The sequence below is a fragment of the Macaca mulatta genome, chromosome X (assembly GCF_049350105.2).
Source record: "Macaca mulatta isolate MMU2019108-1 chromosome X, T2T-MMU8v2.0, whole genome shotgun sequence".
In the NCBI taxonomy this organism is placed as follows: Eukaryota; Metazoa; Chordata; class Mammalia; order Primates; family Cercopithecidae; genus Macaca; species Macaca mulatta.
In genome coordinates, this window is record NC_133426.1 from 75,975,283 (window position 1) to 75,994,147 (window position 18,865).

Here is an 18,865-nt window from a genome sequence, read left to right on the forward strand (position 1 = left end):
TAAAAAGATCACTCATCCTGACCAAGTGCGATTTATCCCAGGAATGGAAGGATAGTTCAACATACACAAGTCATTCAGTGTGATACATTATAACAACAGAGTGAAGGACAAAAAACATATGATCATTTCAATTGATGCTGAAAAAGAATTTGATAAAATTCCACATGCCTTTATGATAAAACCCTAAAAAAACTAGATATAGAAGGAACATACCTCAACATAATAAAAGCCACATATGACAGACTCACAGCTAGTATCATACTGAATGGGGAAAAACTGAAAGCCTTTTACCTAAGATCTGGAACATGACAAGTATGCCCACTATCACCACTGTTATTTGACATAGTACTGGAAATCCTAGCTAGAGCCACCAGACAAATTGCTCTAGCTAGGACTCCCAGTATTATGTTGAATAAAAGGGTAACTTGACTTCTTCCTTTCCCATTTGGTTGCCTCAAGCAAATAAGAGGCAACCAAATGGGAAAGGAGGATGTCAAGTTATCCTTTTTCGCAAATTATATGATCTTATATTAGGAAAAACCTAAAGACTCCACCAAAAAAAACTATTAGAACTGATAAACAAATTCAGTAAAGTTGCAGGATACAAATCAACATATAAAAATCAGTAGCATTTCTATATGTCAACAGTGAACAACCTGAAAAAGAAATCAAAAAAGGAATCCCATTTACAATACCTACAAATAAAATAAAATATCTAGGAACTAACCAAAAAAGTGAAAGATCTCTACAATGAAAAGTATAAAACATTGATGCGAGCAATTGAAGAGGACACGAAAAAATGGAAAGATATTCCATGTTCAAGGACTGGAAGAATCAATATTGTTAAAAAGTCCATACTACCCAAGGCAATCTACAGATTCAATGCAATCCCTGCCAAAATACTAATGACATTCTTCACAGAAATAGCAAAAAGAAAAGAAAAATCCTAAAATTTATATGGGACCACAGAAGACCCAGAATAGCCAAAGCTATTCTGAACAAAAAGAACAAAACTAGAGGAATCACATCACCTGACTTCAAATTATATTACAGAGTTATAGTAACCCAAACAGCATGGCACTGGCATAAAAGCAGACACATAGACCAATGGAACAGTATAGAGAACCTAAAAACAAATCCATACACCTGCAGTGAACTCATTTTCAGTAGAAGTGCCAAGAAGTTACAATGGGGAAAGGACAATCTCTTCAATAAATATTGCTGGGAAAACTGGATATCTGTTCACAGAAGAATGAACTAGACCTCTATCTCTCACCATATACAAAAATCAAAGGAAAATGGAGTAAAACTTAAATTTGACCTCAAACTATGAAACTGCTAAAAGAAAACATTGGAGAATGATATGGTTTGTCTCTGTGACCCCATCCAAATCTCATCTCATCTCAAATTGTAATCCTCACATGTCAAGGGAGGGACCTGGTGGGAGGTGACTTGATCTTGGGGGCAGTTTCCCCCATGCTGTTCTCATGACAGTGAGTAAGTTTTCATGAGATCTGATGGTTCAAAAGTGTTTGGCAATTCCCACCCCCACTCTCCTGTCCCTGTGTAAGACGTGCCTTGCTTCCCCTTCCTCTTCCACCATGATTGTATGTTTCCTGAGGCCTCCCCAGCCATGTGGAAATATGAGTCAATTAAACCTCTTTCTTTATAAAGTGCCCAGTTTCAGGTAGTTCTTTACAGCAGTGTGAAAATGGACTAATGCAGAGAAACTCTCTAGGTCATCAATCTGGGCAAACATCTTTTGAGGAATACACCACAAGCACAGGCAACCAAAGCAAAAATGGACAAACGGGATCACTTCAAGTTAAAAAGCTTCTTCACAGCAAAGGAAATAATCAGCAAAGTGACAAGACAACCCACAGAATGGGGGAAAATATTTGCAAACTACTCAGCTGACAAGGGATTAATAACCAGAATATATAAGGAGCTCAAACAGCTCTATAGAAAAAAAATCTAATAATCAAATTTAAAAATGGGCAAAAGATTTGAATAGAGATTTCTCAAAAGAAGACATACAAATGGCAAACAGGTATATGAAAAGGTGCTCAACATCACTGATCATCAGAGATATGCAAATAAAAAACTACAGTGAGATATCATCTCACCCCAGTTAAAATGGCTTTCATCCAAAAGACAGGCAATAACAAATGCTGGCAAGGATGTGGAGAAAAGAGAACCTTCATACACTGTTGGTGGGAATGTAAATTAGTAGAGTCACTATGGAGAATGGTTTGGAGGTTCCTCAAAAAACTAAAAATATAACTACCATAGGATCCAGCAATATCACTGCTAGGTATATGCCCAAAAGGAATGAAATTGGTATATCGAAGAGATATCTGCACTCCCATGTTTATTGCAGCACTACTCACCATAGCCAAGATTTGGAAGGAGCCTGTGTCCACTCACTGATGAATCGATAAAGAAAATGTTACATGTATACAATTGAGTATTAGTCAGCCATAAAAAGAATGAAATCTACCAAGCATGGTGGCTTATCCCTGTACTCCCAGCACTTTGGGAGTCCAAGGTAGGAGTATTGTTTGAGCCCAGGAGTCTGAGATCAGCCTGGGCAACATGGTGAGACTCCACCTCTACAAAAAATAAAATAAAATAAAATTAGCCTGTTGTGGTGGCATGCTCCTGTAGTTCCAGCTACTCAGGGGCTGAGGTGGGAGAATTGCTTGATCCTGGGAGGTTGAGGCTGCAGTGAGCTGTGATCACACCACTGCACTTCAGCCTGGGCCACAGAGAGAGATCCTCTCTCAAAAAAAAAAAAAAAAAAAAAAAAAAAAGAATAGGATCCTGTCATTTGCAACAACATAGATGGAACTGGAAGTCATTGTGTTAAGTGAAATAATCCAGGCATAGAAAGACAAACTTCACGTGTTCTTATTCATGGGGGCTAAAAATTAAAACACTCAACCACATGGACATAGGGAGTAGGAGGGTGATTACCAGAGGCTGGGAAGGGTAGTGAAAGTGGGAGTGGAAAATAGGAATGGTTAATGGGTACAAAAAATAGAAAGAATGAATCAGATCTAGTATTTGATAGCACAACAGGGCAACTATAGTCAATAATTTAATTGTATATTTAAAAATAATTAAAAGAGTATAGCTGGATTATTTGTAACATGAAGGACAAATGTCCGAGGGGATGGATACCCCATTTACCCTGATGTGATTATTACACATTGTATGCCTGTATCAAAACATATATATGTTTTATGTGTGTGTATATATATATCAAAACATATATATACACCTACTATGTACTCACAAAATTAAAAATTAATAAAGAGAATATTAAGCAAGGGGAAGTGATAGAGAGTGGCTGAGGGCTTACTCAGTGTGCTCAAAGAAGGCCTATCTTACAGAGCCGATACTTGAGTTGAAATATTGCAAAGGTACAGAAGATTATTCCAGAAAGTGCAAAGGCCCTGAGGTAGAAATGAGAAGAGCATGTTGAAGAAACAGAAAGGCCAGTATGGCTAAGATTCCTGCCACAATGTCATTCCAGAGGTTCATTTGTGTGGTCAGTAAAAAGTCTGAATGTAGTCCATAGGGACTTGTAGTGGTTTCATATATAACATGACATTCCTCCACCTGTACCACATGATACCCCAGTGCCTGAATTCAAAGCCTGGTCCAGATGTCTTGAATGACTGCTATGTTTAACCCAGAATCCTTTGATTTCAATAATAAGAGATGCCATTGCTGTCCCTTCCCTGTACTTTGCATCACCACTTGGTCACTGCCTTGAGAACTGCCAGGCTGCCCTGCAGGATGCACCTGTGATGGATGCAGGCTGTACCTCTGCTGACAAACAGAGCTCATTAAGGTATAGGGTGCAAAACATTTAGGGAATGTGGTCTCGCTCTCCTCCTGACCCACCTGCCCTAGCCAATCCTAATATAACTAAAGAAGTTATTACTGGCCCCATTCCAAGTCTCTGAAATTATTAACCACCCCTCCCAACTGCCTCAACATTACTATGTAAGTATATTTCACATGGTTGTCTGTGCTTCTATTGAGAACGCTGCTCCTTGCTGCACTTCACTACTACAAATTACTTATATTACAGCTTTTACTTTTTTATTTTCTGTCTTTCCTAACTAGAACGTAAATTCCATGAGACAAGGGATTTGTTTCTAATTTGCTGCTATATTTCCAGTGCCTACTACATAGCTGGTGCTTCATAAACATTTGTTGAACGAATTCTAATTATAGCTTCTCTCTCTCTCTCTCACTCTCTCTCTCTCTCTCTCTCTCTCTCTCTCTCTCTCTGACAGTGTTTTGCTCTTGTTGCCCAGGCTGGAGTGCAATGGCATGATCTCGGCTCACCGCAAAATCTGCCTCCCTAGTTCAAGCGATTCTCGTGCCTCAGCCTCCTGAGTAGCTGGGATTACAGGCATGCACCACCATGCCCAGCTAATTTTTGTATTATTAGTAGAGACGGGGCTTCTCCATGTTGGTCACGCTGGTCTCCAACTCCCAACCTCAGGTGATCTGCCCACCTCAGCCTCCCAAACTTTCTTGGTTTTATTTTATTGTTGCCTTTCGAACTTCTTAAGTTGGGCACTTAATATATAAATGCTCATTCTTTCTTATTTTCAAATAAAAGCATTTAAGGCTATAAGTATCTAAGTATAATCTTCCTTTGCTGCACCCTGTAGATTTTGATGTGAGATACTTTTATTAGCATTCAGTCATAAATATTTTCTAATTTACATTATAGTTAGTTATTTGACCCATGAGTTAATTGGATGTGTGTTTTCAAATCTGTCTCTCTATATATTTAAGTTGGGTTTTCTTTTTCTACTGACTTCTTAGTTACATAGTGACCAAAGAATACGGTCTTTATATTTCATGTGTGTCTTTTATAACAACATATAACTAGATTTGTGTCTTTTTTTTTTTTTTTTTTTTTTTTTTGAGACGGAGTCTCGCTTTGCCAGCCTGCCGGCCTGAAGTGCAGTGACACGATCCTAGCTCACTTCAACTTCCGCCTCCCGGGTGCAAGTGATTCTCCCACCTCAGCTTCCCAAGTAGCTGGGATTACAGGCGCGGGCTACCATGCCCGGCTAATTTTTGTATTTTTAGAAAAAACGTGGTTTCCCTATGTTGGCCAGGCTGGTCTCAAACTCCTGACCTCAAGTGATCTGCCTGCCTTGACCTCCCAAAGTGCTGGGATTACAGGCACGAGCCACTGTGCCCGGCCCATATAACTAGATTTTTTTAAACTCAACTTACAATTCCAGTATTTTAACTGGTAGATTTCATCCAATTACATTTATTTTGATCATTGACATATTTTTTGTTAAGTATTCTTTTCCTGATATTACACATAAACCATATTAAAATGCCTTTCAATAAGTAAAAGTCGCCATTTTTAGATACAAGGAATTCTAATTAGATTGGCATAGTTAAAATCACAAATATAAGTAAATGTTGCTACCTTATCTTCAGACCTTGCTTTAAGAGGCTAATGAACACAAAACACAGATGAGTCTCACTTGGCTCTGAAACAGTGAAGGGATTCCCCAGTATTTAAATATATTCATGTAACCATTTATATAAATTTGAATATAAAACCAATCTCCACTAGTGTTTAAGATTGAAAAGTTGAACATTACTATTCAAATCTAATCATACCTTCAGAAGGGGAAGTCAGTGATAGCATTTACTGAATTCGAATTACTATTAAAATAAAAAAAATCACCTTCATTTAACTCCAAGCCAGTGTTAGTTAAATCAGGACTTCCCAACGAAAATATTCTGTCAGTCATTCGTGATCTGAATTCTGGTGTCTGACATCTATTAAATTATGGTACACATAAAAAAATTCATGAGATCTGTCAGTAAAAATGAGGTAGTGGCCAATTATTTTTATTTTTTTAAATTATACTTTAAGTTCTAGGGTACATGTGCACAACGTGCAGGTTTGTTACATAGGTATACATGTGCCATGTTGGTTTGCTGCACCCATCAACTAGTCATTTACATTAGGTATTTCCTCTAAGGCTATCCCTCCCCCAGGCCCTCACCCAAAGACAGGCCCTGGTGTGTGATGTTCCCCACCCTGTGTCCATGTGTTCTCACTGTTCAACTCCCGCTTATGAATGAGAACATGAGGTGTTTGGTTTTCTGTCCTTGTGATAGTTTGCTGAGAATGATGGTTTCCAGCTTCATCCATGTCCCTAAAAAGGACATGAACTCATCCTTTTTTTATGGCTGCATAGTATTCCATGGTGTGTATGTGCCACATTTTCTTAATCCAGTCTGTCATTGGTTGACATTGGGATTGGGTCCAAGCCTTTGCTATTGCGAATAGTGCCACAATAAACATACATGTGCATGTGTTTTTATACTAGCGTGATTTATAATCCTTTAGGTATACACCCAGTAATGGGATCTCTGGATCAAATGGTATTTCTAGTTCCAGATCCTTGAGGAATCGCCACACTGTCTTTCACAATGGTTGAACTAGTTTACACTCCCACCAACAGTGTAAAAGCATTCCTATTTCTCCACATCCTCTCCAGCACCTGTTGTTTCCTGACTTTTTAATGATCACCATTCCAACTGGTGTGAGATGGTATCTCATTGTGGTTTTGATTTGCATTTCTCTGATGACCCGTGATGATGAGCATTTTTTCACACGTCTGTTGGCTGCATAAATGTCATCTTTTGAGAAGTGTCTGTTCATATCCTTTGCCCACTTTTTGATGGGGTTGTTTGATTTTTTTTCTTGTAAATTTGTTTAAGTTCTTTGTACATATTAGCCTTTTGTCAGATGGGTAGACTGCAAAAATTTTCTCCCATTCTGTAGGTGGCCTGCTCACTCTGATGATAGTTTCTTTTGCTGTGCAGAAGCTCTTTAGTTTAATTAGATCCCATTTGTCTATTTCGGCTTTTGTTGCCATTGCTTTTGGTGTTTTAGTCATGAACTATTTGCCCATGCCTATGTACTGAATGGTATTGCCTAGGTTTTCTTCTAGGGTTTTAATGGTGTTAGGTCTTACATTTAAGTCTTTAATCCATCTTGAGTTAATTTTTGTATACAGTGTAAGGAAGGGATCCAGTTTCAGCTTTCTACATATGGCTAGCCAGTTTTCCCAGCACCATTTATTAAATAGGGAATCCTTTCCCCATTGCTTGTTTCTGTCAGGTTTGTCAAAGATCAGATGGTTATAGATGTGTGGTGTTATTTCTGAGGCTTCTGTTCTGTTCCATTGATCTGTATCTCTGTTTTGGTACCAGTACCATGCTGTTTTGGTTAATGTAGCCTTGTAGTATAGTTTGAAGTCAGGTAGCATGATGCCTCCAGCTTTGTTCTTTTGGCTTATTGTCTTGGCTATGTGGGCCCTTTCTTGGTTCCATATGAACTTTAAAGTCGTTTTTCCCAATTCTGTGAAGAAAGTCAGTGGAAGCTTGATGGGGATAGCATTGAATCTATAAATTACCTTGGACAGTATGGCCATTTTCCCAATATTGATTCTTCCTATCCATGAGCATGGAATGTTCTTCTATTTGTTTGTGTCCTCTTTTATTTTGTTGAGCAGTGGTTTGTATTCTGCTTGAAGAGGTCCTTCACATCCCTTGTCAGTTGGATTCCTAGGTATTTTATTCTCTTTGTAGTAATTGTGAATGGGAGTTCACTCATGATTTGGCTCTCTGTTTGTCTCTTAATGGTGTATAGGAATGCTTGTGATTTTTGCACATTGATTTTGTATCCTGAGTCTTTGTTGAAGTTGCTTATCAGCTTAAGGAGATTTTGGGCTGAGACAATGAGGCTTTTGAAACATACAATCATGTCATCTGCAAACAGGGACAATTTGACTTCCTCTTTTCCTAATTGAATATCCTTTATTTCTTTTTCTTGCCTGATTGCCCTAGCCAGAATTTCCAACATTATGTTGAATAGGAGTGGTGAGAGAGAGCATCCTCGTCTTGTTCCGGTTTTCACAGGGAATGCTTCCAGTTTTTGCCCATTCAGTATGATATTGGCTGTGGGTTTGTCATAAATAGCTCTTATTATTTTGAGACACATTCCATCAAGACCTAGTTTATTGAGAGTTTTTAGCATGAAGGTCTGTTTGTCATCATCCTGATACCAAAGCCTGGCAGAAACACAACAAAAAAAGAGAATTTTAGGCCAATATCCCTGAAGAACATCGATGTGAAAATCCTCAGTAAAATACTGGCAAACCGAATCCAGCAGCACATCAAAAAGTTTATCCACCATGATCAAGTCGGCTTCATCCCTGGGATGCAAGGCTGGTTCAACATATGCAAATCAATAAACATAATCCATTACATAAACAGAACCAATGACAAAAACCACACGATTATCTCAATAGATGCAGAAAAGACCTTCGGTAGTGGCCAGTTATTACTCATTAGTAGCATTTTTGAGATAAGCTTAGAAGTCTGCCCTTTCTGCCTTCTTGATGCCAGTGAAGATCATTTTTGTTCCAGGAATGTACTTCTTGGGATTCTCCAAATACTCCATCAGTGTATCCTCTCCCCAGGTGATGCCTTTGTTCTTATTGGCATCTGTGTAAGAGAATTCAACAGCCTGACCTGTCTTCCATCTTGACTCCCTCTTCCACAGTGTGGCACTGGGCACACTTTTGAGCAAAAATCTTCTTGCCTTTCTCAACATCACCCACATTTAATTCTCTCTTTCATTGCTGGCACTATGAAGTTTCCCGCTGGGAAGCCAGATGTCCTGCCCTTTCTCTGACATACTATTCATTTAGTCATATCATGTACTTTAATGCTTTATATTTACCTTGATTTTTATCTTTTTTTCATTTTTTCTGTTTTCTTTGCAAGTACTTTAGTTTTTGTTTTTCTGTTTCTCCTTCTACTGTTTTATGTGTTTTATGCTTTATCTATTCTTTAAAAATTTTTAAATTTACAATAGACAAATAACGTAATAAAATTAAAAAATTTTAATTTACAGTTGACACATAATATTTGCACATATTTATAGGTTGTAATGTGATGTTTCAATGCATATATACATAGTATAGTGATCAAATTGGTAATTACCATATCCATCACTTTAAACATATTTATAATTTCTGATAAGTATTAACAACATTCAAAATCTTCTCTTCTAGCTATCTTTTTAATTTTTAATTTTAATTTTTATAGATTTAGCAGGCACAAGTGCAGTTTTGTTACATGGATATATTACCTAACGGTGAAGTCTGTGTTTTCTGTGTAACCATCATCCAAATAGTGTACATTGTACCTATTAATTTTTAGCTATCTTAAAAATTACAATACATTGTTATTTGCTATAGTCGCCGTGCTGTGTAACAGAACAACAGAACTTTTCTTCCTGTCTAACTATAACTTTGTGCCCATCGACCAGCCTCTTCTAGTTTCCCCCACCCCCAACCCCTGTCTCCTCTCCCCAGCTCCAGGTAACCACTATTCTACTCTCTACGTCCATTAAATCATTCTTTTTTTTTTTTAGATTCCACATATGAGTGAGATCATGCAGTTTTTGTCTTTCTGTCTCTGACTTTTTTTCATTTCATGTTATGTCTTCCAGGTTCATCCATGTTGTCACAAATGGCGAGATATCATTTTGTTTCATAGTTGAATAGTGTGTGTGTCGGGGGTGTGTGTGTGTGTAACTTTTTTTTTTATCCACTCATCATCAAGTGGGCAGTTAGGTTGATTCCATATTTTGGCTATTGTGAATAGTGCTGCAATAAACATGGGTGTACAGATATCTTTGTTTGACAGACTGATTCTATTTCCTTTGTATGTATACTCAGTAATGGGATTGCTGGATCATATTGTAGTTCTATTTTTAATTTTTTAAGAAACTTTCATACTGTTTTCCATGGTCGCTGTACTAATTTACATTTCTACCAGCAGTGTATGAGTTCCCTTTTCTTCGCATCCTCACCAGCATTTGTTAATTTTTGTCTTTTTAACTACAGCCATTATAGCTAGGGTGAGGTGATATCTCATTATGGTTTTGATTTTAATTTCTCTGTGATAATTAGTGATGTTGAGCATTTTTTCATGTATCTGTTGGCCATTTGCAGGTCTTCTTTTGAGAGATGTTTATTAAAGTCTTTTGCCATTTTTTAATCTCATTATTTGTTTTTTGCTATTGAGCTGAGTTCCTTATATATTCTGGGTAGTAACTCCCTGCCAGATGCATAGTTTGCAAATACTTTCTCTCATTCTGTAGACTGTTTTTTTTTCACTTTATTGACTGTTTCCTTTGCTGTGCAGAAGCTTTTAAGTTTGATGTAATCCCATTTGTCTATGTTTGCTTTTGTTGCTTGTGCTTTTGAGGTCTTATTTAAAAAATCCATGCCCAGTCCAATGTCTGGCCTTAAGTGCTTCCCCTACATTTTCTTCTAGTAGTTTCATAACTTGGGGAGCCTACATTTAAATATTTAATCCATTTAGAGTTGATTTTTGTATATGGTGAGAGATAGAGGTTTAGTTTCACGCTTCTGTATGTGTATGTCCAGTTTTCCCAACACCATTTATTGAAGATACTGCCCTTTCCCCAATGTGTGTTCTTGAAGCCTTTGCCAAAAATCAGTGAGCTATAAATGCATGGGTTCATTTCTGGGTTCTCTATTCTGTTCCATTGGTTTATATGTCTGTTTTTATGCCAGTACTGGGCTATTTTGGTTACTATAGCTTTGTAGTATATTTTGAAGTCAGATATTGTAATACCTCCAGCTTTGTTCCTTTTTGCTTGAAATTGCTTTGGCTATTGGGGGTCTTCTGTCTTTCCATATAAATTTTAAGATTGTTTTTCTATTTTTGTGAATAATCTCATTGGTATTTTTATAGGTATTGCATTGAGTCTGTTACTTCTATTCTTTTAATAGTTACCTTTAAATTTTACCATTTATACTTAAACCAAGTTTAATCAATATCTCTAGCTTCCTCCTAAGTGATACAAAGACCTTCTAATGCTTTAATGTCCATCACTACCACCTCTTCCCCACTTACTTATTATTTTTAATAAGTAATTTAGTTCCACCCTTTTATAAATTCCCCCAACTTAGTCACTATTTTTAGTGTTTCATATAGGTAATGGTTGTTTATGCTTATCTAAATTTCACAAATTTCTTTGCCCACTATTTTTTCTTTCATCTAATTCTTCCTTCTGGAGATTATTCTAAAAAATCCTTTAGTGAGGATCTGATTTTACATTTCTGAAAATGTCTTTATTTGGCTCTTATTGTTAAATATTAGTTTGTCAAACACTAATCTTCTAGTTTGACATATTTTCCTTTGGCACTTTGAAAGTATGATTCGCAGGATCTAGAACTAGAAATACCATTTGACCCAGCCATCCCATTACTGAGTATATACCCAAAGGATTATAAATCATGCTGCTATAAAGACACATGCACACTTATGTTTATTGCGGCACTATTCACAATAGCAAAGACTTGGAATCAACCCAAATGTCCATCAGTGACAGAGTGGATTAAGAAAATGTGGCACATATACACCATGGAATACTATGCAGCCATAAAAAAGGATGAGTTTGTGTCCTTTGTAGGGACATGGATGCAGCTGGAAACCACCATTCTGAGCAAACTATCGCAAGAACAGAAAACCAAACACTGCATGTTCTTGCTCGTAGGTGGGAATTGAACAATGAGAACACTTGGACACAGGAAGGGGAGCATCACATACTGGGGCCTGTTGTGGGGTGGTGGGAGGGGGAGAGGGGTAGCATTAGGAGATATACCTAACGTAAATGACGAGTTAATGGGTGCAGCACACCAACATGGCACATGTATACATATGTAACAAACCTGCACGTTGTGCACATGTACCCTAGAACATAAAGTATAATGAAAGAAAAACTTCAAATAAAGAAAGAAAGTATTATTCTCTTATCTTCTGACTTTGTGAAGACTTCTCAAGACTACAAGAGCAGTCTTGAGAAGTCTTCACAAAGGCAGAAGAGCAGTCTTGAGAAGTCTTCTCTTTGTTTATGAGTCATTCCTTTGGAGGTAATCCATCATCTTTGTCTGGCTTCTTTTCAGATATTCTCTATCTTTTTTATCACCATATGTCTATGTGAGGCTTTCTTTGTATTTGTGCTGCTTGGGATTGGCAGGGCAGTTGTAATTCTTGAATCTAAGGATTCATGTCATTCATCAACAACAACAAAAAATTATCAGCCATTATTCTTTGGATCTTGCTTCTCTCTCATTTTCTCCATTCTCTCCATCTAGAAATGCAATTATATCTTCTCATTCTGTCTTCCATATCTTTAAATTTCTCCTTTACAATTCCTATCTCTTTCTCTGCTGCTGCTGCATTCTGAGCAGTTTCTTCAGCTATGCATTTCAGATAATGAATTTTCTCTTTATTTCCATCTAATTTGCTACTTAACCCTTCCATTAAATTTTAACATCAATAATTACATTTTTTATTAATGGAAAACTTACTTGGTTCTTTAAAACATTTTATCTAGACTTCCAGTTGAGGAATGATAGTGTAGATTCATTCATTCATCCATTCTCTCCCTGCTGGATGCAACTATAATCCTAGAAACAATGCAAGAGGCAACCAAAAGAGAGCTATGCAAGGTGAAAAGAGGATGATGAACTAGTTTGGGACCTAAGGACTTGAGGAAAGATGCAGCAGGGTATCTAACAATCCCCCACCCAACAGAAGAAGTAGACCCAGGCCTATCAGCAATTGACCTCAACCTAGCAACAGGTATCCCAGGTAGATTCATTTCTTTCCCAGATGGAACAGGATTCCCAACGACAACCCCAGGTGAACTTGGCAGCACTGGCAAGGGGGATCAGTGGGGATTCCCTCTGACAATATGTGGACAGTGGAAGCCTCTCCTGCTTCACCATGTCCAAGAACCCCCTCTTTCAGGGAGAGACAATGGGCAACTGGAAGCACCAGCAAGGGGGACCATATCATATCAAACAACCTGGAACTGGAAACCTCTTTGTCTCCATGATCTGAGACTCCCCTGCCCCACCAAGAGATATGGTCCAGGGGCATCTACAGGGAAAATTCCACTGCAACAACCTGTCTGGAGCTGGAGGAACTCTCAGTCTCTTGCAGACAGGGAAATCATGCTGCAAGAAGCACTGGGCCGGGAAACACTGTTCTTCTCCACAGGGCAAGAGATTCCCTTTCATACCAAGCAGCAGGTGGCACTGGTAGCCAGGAGGATCCCACCATAACGAGAGCCTTCTCCCAGATATTGTGCTAGGTTGTAAACATAAAAGAAATATTATATTATTTTAAGTTCTAAACATAAAAGAAAAATTACTAACTTGTACTTAATCTGAATCTAAACTTTCTGCTCCTCAAAAGACATCATTAAGAAAATTTAAAAGTTAGCCACAAACTAGGAGAAAATGTTCACAAAACAGATATCTAACAAAGGACTTGTATCCTGAATATATAAATCTTTATAAATCAGTGGTTCTCAACTGGGGGTGATTTTTGTTCCCTGGGGACAGTTGACAATGTTTAAAGACATTTTTGGTTGTCACAACTGGAGGGGGTATTTTCCTAGTAGAATCTAGTAGGCAGAGGCCAGGGATGCTGTTTAAAGCCCTACAATGCACAGGACAGACCCCCACAAGGAAGAATTATCTGGCCCAAAATGTCAATAGTATTATATTGAGAAACCCTGTTATATAAATCAGTAACAAAAAGACAGACAACCCAATTTTTTAATGGGCAAAAAACTTGAACAGATACTTCACAGAAAAACATACATAAATGGCCAATAAGCAGATAAAGGGTGTTCAACATCTTTGGTCTGAAGAAATGCAAATTAAAACCACAAGAAACCACCAAGCAACAACCAGAATGGTAAATAAAAAGTTTAATAATACCACATGTTAGGGAAGATGTGAAACAACTGGATCTTTCATACATGGTAGCAGATACAACGATTTGAAAAGGAGTTTGGAATTTTCCTGTGAAGTTCAACATACACCTACTCTATGACCCAGCTATTCTACTCTTGTATATTTACCCCAAAAATATAAAAATTTATGTCCACAATAAGACTTCTACAAGAATGTTTATAGCATCTTTATTCATAATAGTCCTAAATTAAAAACATCCCAAATGTCCATAATCAACAGGAGAATAAATAAATTGTAGTATGTCCATACAATGAAATACTATTCAGCAATAAAAAAGGGAAAGAAATTCAAAACCATAATGAGGTATTACTTCACAACCATAGGGTGGCCATAATCAAAAAGTCAGATATTAACAAGTGTTGGTGAGGATGTGGAGAAATCAGAACTTCATATGCTTCTGTTGGGCCTCAAAATGGTGCAGCCACTTGGAAAAGAGTTTGGCAGTGCCTCAAGAAGTTAAACACAGACTCACCACATGATCCAGCAATTCCACTCCTAGGTATATATCCAAGAGAAATGAAAATATATGTCCATGCAAAGACTTGTACATGATTATTTATAGCAGCGTTATGCATATTAGTCAAAAGTGGAAACAAAATGTGGTATATCCCTACAATGGCATATTATTCAGCCATAAAAAGGAATCAAGTATTGATACATGCTACAACATGGATGAACCTTCAAAACATTATGCTGGGTGAAAGAAATCTCAACCACAAAAGACCACATGTTATATGATTCCATTTATATGAAATGTCTATAATAGGCAAATCTATAGAGACAAAAAGTAGATTGATTGGTGGTTGCTTAGGCGTGGAGACAGGGGTTGTGGCTGGAGGTTGATGACTAAGGGGTATAGAGTTTCATTTTGGGATGATAAAAACTTTCTAAAATCAATTGTTGTGAAGGTTATAGAATTCTGTGAATATACTGTACTAGAAATCATTGAATTGTACACTTATATGGGTGAATTGTGTGGTATGTAAATCACATCTCAATGTAGCTGTTAGCAAAAAAAGAGAATGAAGTATATGATAAACAAACATGTAGAATATAAAACACGTCATAAAACCAAAAGAAGTAGACCCCAAAGAGTATATACTGTGTTGTTTCATTTATATGAGATTCTAGAACAGGAAAAGTAATACACAGCATCAGAAACCATATCCATCATTGCCTGTGTGGGCCAAGGACTAACTGAAAGTGAAAATGAGAGGACTTTCAAGTGTGATGGAAGTATTTTACATCTTGATTTTGAGTGGTAGAAATAGAGAGCACACATTATTAAAACTCACTGAGTTGTACACTTAGGATATGTGCACTTCACTGTATGTAAATTTTACCTCAGTTAAGAGAAGATACAGGAGACAAGTGACTCAAGAAAGGAAGAGAAGAGAAATAGAAGACAGGAAGAGGGGAGGGGAAGAGAGGGAGAAAGGAGGGAGCAGACTTAGGAGATATTTATAAAATAGAATCTATAGATTTGGCATCTGGTTGGATATAAAGAATCAGGGAGAGAAGGGACTGCAATAAAAAGGTGGCAGAGTAATAGTCTATAAGAATCCTAACTTTAAAGCCAGATAAATGTATAAGAGACTCCTCCAAGAACTAGCTGTGGGATCCTGGGCAATCATCTTACTTCTCAGAGCCTTCCTTGGTTTATTCATCTGTAAAAATGATAATTCATCTTTTATGAATTTTTATAAGGATTAATGAAATAATACATGTAAAGACCTACAGGAATTCAATTGTGACTCCCAGAGTTCTGACTCGGCCCCTAGACAGGTCCTGCTCTGCCTCTGGAATGAGATAGTGGTCTCAGATACAGGAAGGAGTTGTGGAAGGGATATTCAAAGAAAGGAGCCCAAAGTGAGGATGAGCAGCAGTTTCCCAGCATGCTAAGGGCTGGACTTGGGGCCCAGGACAAAAGTCACTAGATCTACTTTTTTTTTTTTTTTTTTTTTTTTTGAGATGGAGTCTTGCTCTGTCGCCCAGGCTGGAGAGCAGTGGCACAATCTCAGCTCACTGCAAGCTCCACCTCCCAGGGTTCACACCATTCTCCTGCCTCAGCCTCCCGAGTAGCTGGGACTACAGGCACCCGCCACCACGCCCAGCTAATTTTTTGTATTTTTAGTAGAGACGGGATTTCACCATGTTAGCCAGGATGGTCTTGATCTGTGGACCCCGTGATCTGCCCGCCTTGGCCTCCCAAAGTGCTGGGATTACAGGCGCAAGCCACCGTGCCTGGCCTAGATCTACTTTTAGGTGACATCTTCCCACCAGATTCTCAAGCTGGTAGGTGGGATGCTGGTAACAACCTCACTCTTCTAGTTCATAGTCTGAGAGGCATATATCCTCTAAACCTCTTTTCTTACTTCTGCCTGGGCCATCAACCTTGGCCTTGGACCCCATTTTTCTGGCTTCGTGGGTAGAGTGGTACTCTCTCTGACAGCAATGGGACATTTCCCTGGGCTCTGTGGGGGAAGCCTACATCTTTTGTATCTGATCAAAATCCTGCTTCCTTTTCCATCCATGTTTTAATGTCCAAAGGTGTGCAAGGCACAGAGGGTGGAAAGTCTGGGCCACCTCTGACTTATCAGAGCTACCAGGCAAAGAGCAATAGAAGCTGAGTCATGGTTTCTGGATTAGCTTTGAGGAATAACTTGGGAAGGGTCATGCTCCTCATGACATGGTTGCTTGGGGATCTTAGGGGTTTTAGACTGATGATTTTTGAGAGTGTAAGAGAAGTCATCCTGTTTCCAGTGTTTTGAACCCCTTCCTTCTCCTATGACTTCCCACATCCCCAGATGAGCTGAAGTGAGCAGCACCACCTCCCAGTCATGACCCCGAACCTCATCAGTCCCAGGATTTGACTGAGTTTCGTCCTGCCTGTCTCAAGAGAGAGCAACATTCCCGAAGCACTGCAGAGGGGGTGGGGGTGGCTACAAGGAGCTGGAGAAAGTGGCCAGAAATTTGGGATTCTGACAACCTTTCATCAGAAGTCACCTCAGGTGAGGAAAAATAACCTCAGTTACCATGTGGGGGCAGCAGAGGCCGATTAAAAAACCTGGAGCCTGGACTAGGAGCTCCTGGGTTAAAAGGTTTGGATCGGTGGGCAGTCATGTCTGGAGTCTGCTCAGTCCCAGGCCAGCATTACCTCCCTGCAGGCCAGCGCAGACCTGGCCCAATGTGGGGAGGGGGTGCTCCAAAGTGCAGTCAGGGAAGTCCAAGAAAAGGAAAGGTTCCAGGACAGTAGGGCAGCCTTGAAGACCCAAAATGCCATAATAGACAAGTCCAAAGCATGGTAAGGGAAGAGAGTAGTTATTTACATATAATTTTGTTCAGTCCTTACTGTGAGTATGCGCAGAAATCTCTCCCTCCCTAACTGATTCTCACGCAGATACATTCTTCTCCACTTTTGATATTCTTGGCTGACCTCTCCGAGCCTAGAACTCCTGCTCAGAACAGCTACCTCAGCTTCTGTCCCAGATCACCCTAGCAATGACTTTTTCCATGTCCACCATGCTGGCCTTTATTGCCTGGAAGAGCCATCTTCTTACCTTTATGGTCTATGAATTTGGGGTATCTGGATATTGTAAGAATGCAACTCAGGGATTTAGGGAAGAGTGTCATCCTCCCCCTGTGCATACAAGAAGGGTGAGTCATCAGTGATTTCTTGGGGAAGAAGGTGAGGTTGGTAACCAGTGCTAGCTTGATTTGTTACAAAACTCAGAAAACAATGGCTATCTACATTCTACAAATGAGCCTGAAAGCCAGAAAAACTCCAGAAAGACAAAGCTTTACTGGGAAAGTCCAAAAGCAAGCTCAGACTTCAGAGAAGAAAGAGGGAGCCTGTTAACCGACATGTTGGAGTCTGAGATGCCATCCACTCTGGAGACCACATACCTGACAGAATAAACAAACCCAGATATGAGTTTAGACCAACCAGTGAAGGTGCTGAGCATCTCGGAGGAATGTCCTGGAGAAGCCTCACTGTTTTTCCTCCTACGCTTCCATACCCATGTGTCAGGGTCAGACCAACTACGAGTGGTCTCCTGGCTTCCTTCCTGCAGGCCTAGAGACTTTCATCCTTAAAGCTACCATTAACACTCTATCCCTTTGGGTGGGTCATGTCTCTCCTTTGGACTGGGTCAAGAGTGAGAAAAAGCTGCCCTGGCCCTCCCAAAGAGAGAATTCTAAAGACAACCCTCAGGTAAAGGGCTCTACTGGCCATCATGAAGGCAAAACAGGACAGAAGTAACAAAACCAACATGTTGCACATACTAGATTTGGTGAATTGTTACAGTGGAATAAATGTAAAGTGACACAGGATCCACCTTCCAAAGTCTCCAGATAGTTGGAAGTTGGGCTCTATCTCCTGATCCCTTCTACGATGGCCACTGAAAGCTGCTAGGCTTCTTTCCTCTGCACTCTTTGGACGGAGATCATCTCCCTGTAACCCCCCCACCCACATTTCGCCCAACCCATACCTGAAGCAAGGGCATGCAGGCCTCTTTTCTCTGCATGAGGAATCTGTACTTCAGAGGATGTTCACCCTGGGGAATGAGGAGGAGCACCCAACCCACAAGCCTTTGCTATACATAGAAATCTTCCCCTCTGGGAGTTTCCTCCCAGCAGATAACCAGACTTAATAACCTGCTGGTGAATGTGTCTCAGGCAGCAGAACAGAATAGAAAGACACCATGAGAGAAGAAAAAGGGAGGGCTTATTCTCTCCAACAAAGAACAGTTCAGGGAGGACTAATATGTACTGAGGACCATATATAAGACACTTTAAGGTCATCATGACATTTTTTCTACACAACAACCTTATGAAGTAACTATTTTCCCCCTCCTTTTTAAATTGATACGAAAACTGACTCTGATTCTTCGTGCTCAGAAGTGCTAGACTGGGTTGTAAAC

General features: G+C 39.2%; 1 pseudogene; it reads right to left on the reverse strand.

Annotated features, from left to right (window-relative positions):
* Positions 1-8,413: 8,413 nt before the first annotated feature.
* LOC100428326 (cytochrome c pseudogene) lies at positions 8,414-17,066 on the reverse strand (annotated as a pseudogene).
* Positions 17,067-18,865: the final 1,799 nt, after the last annotated feature.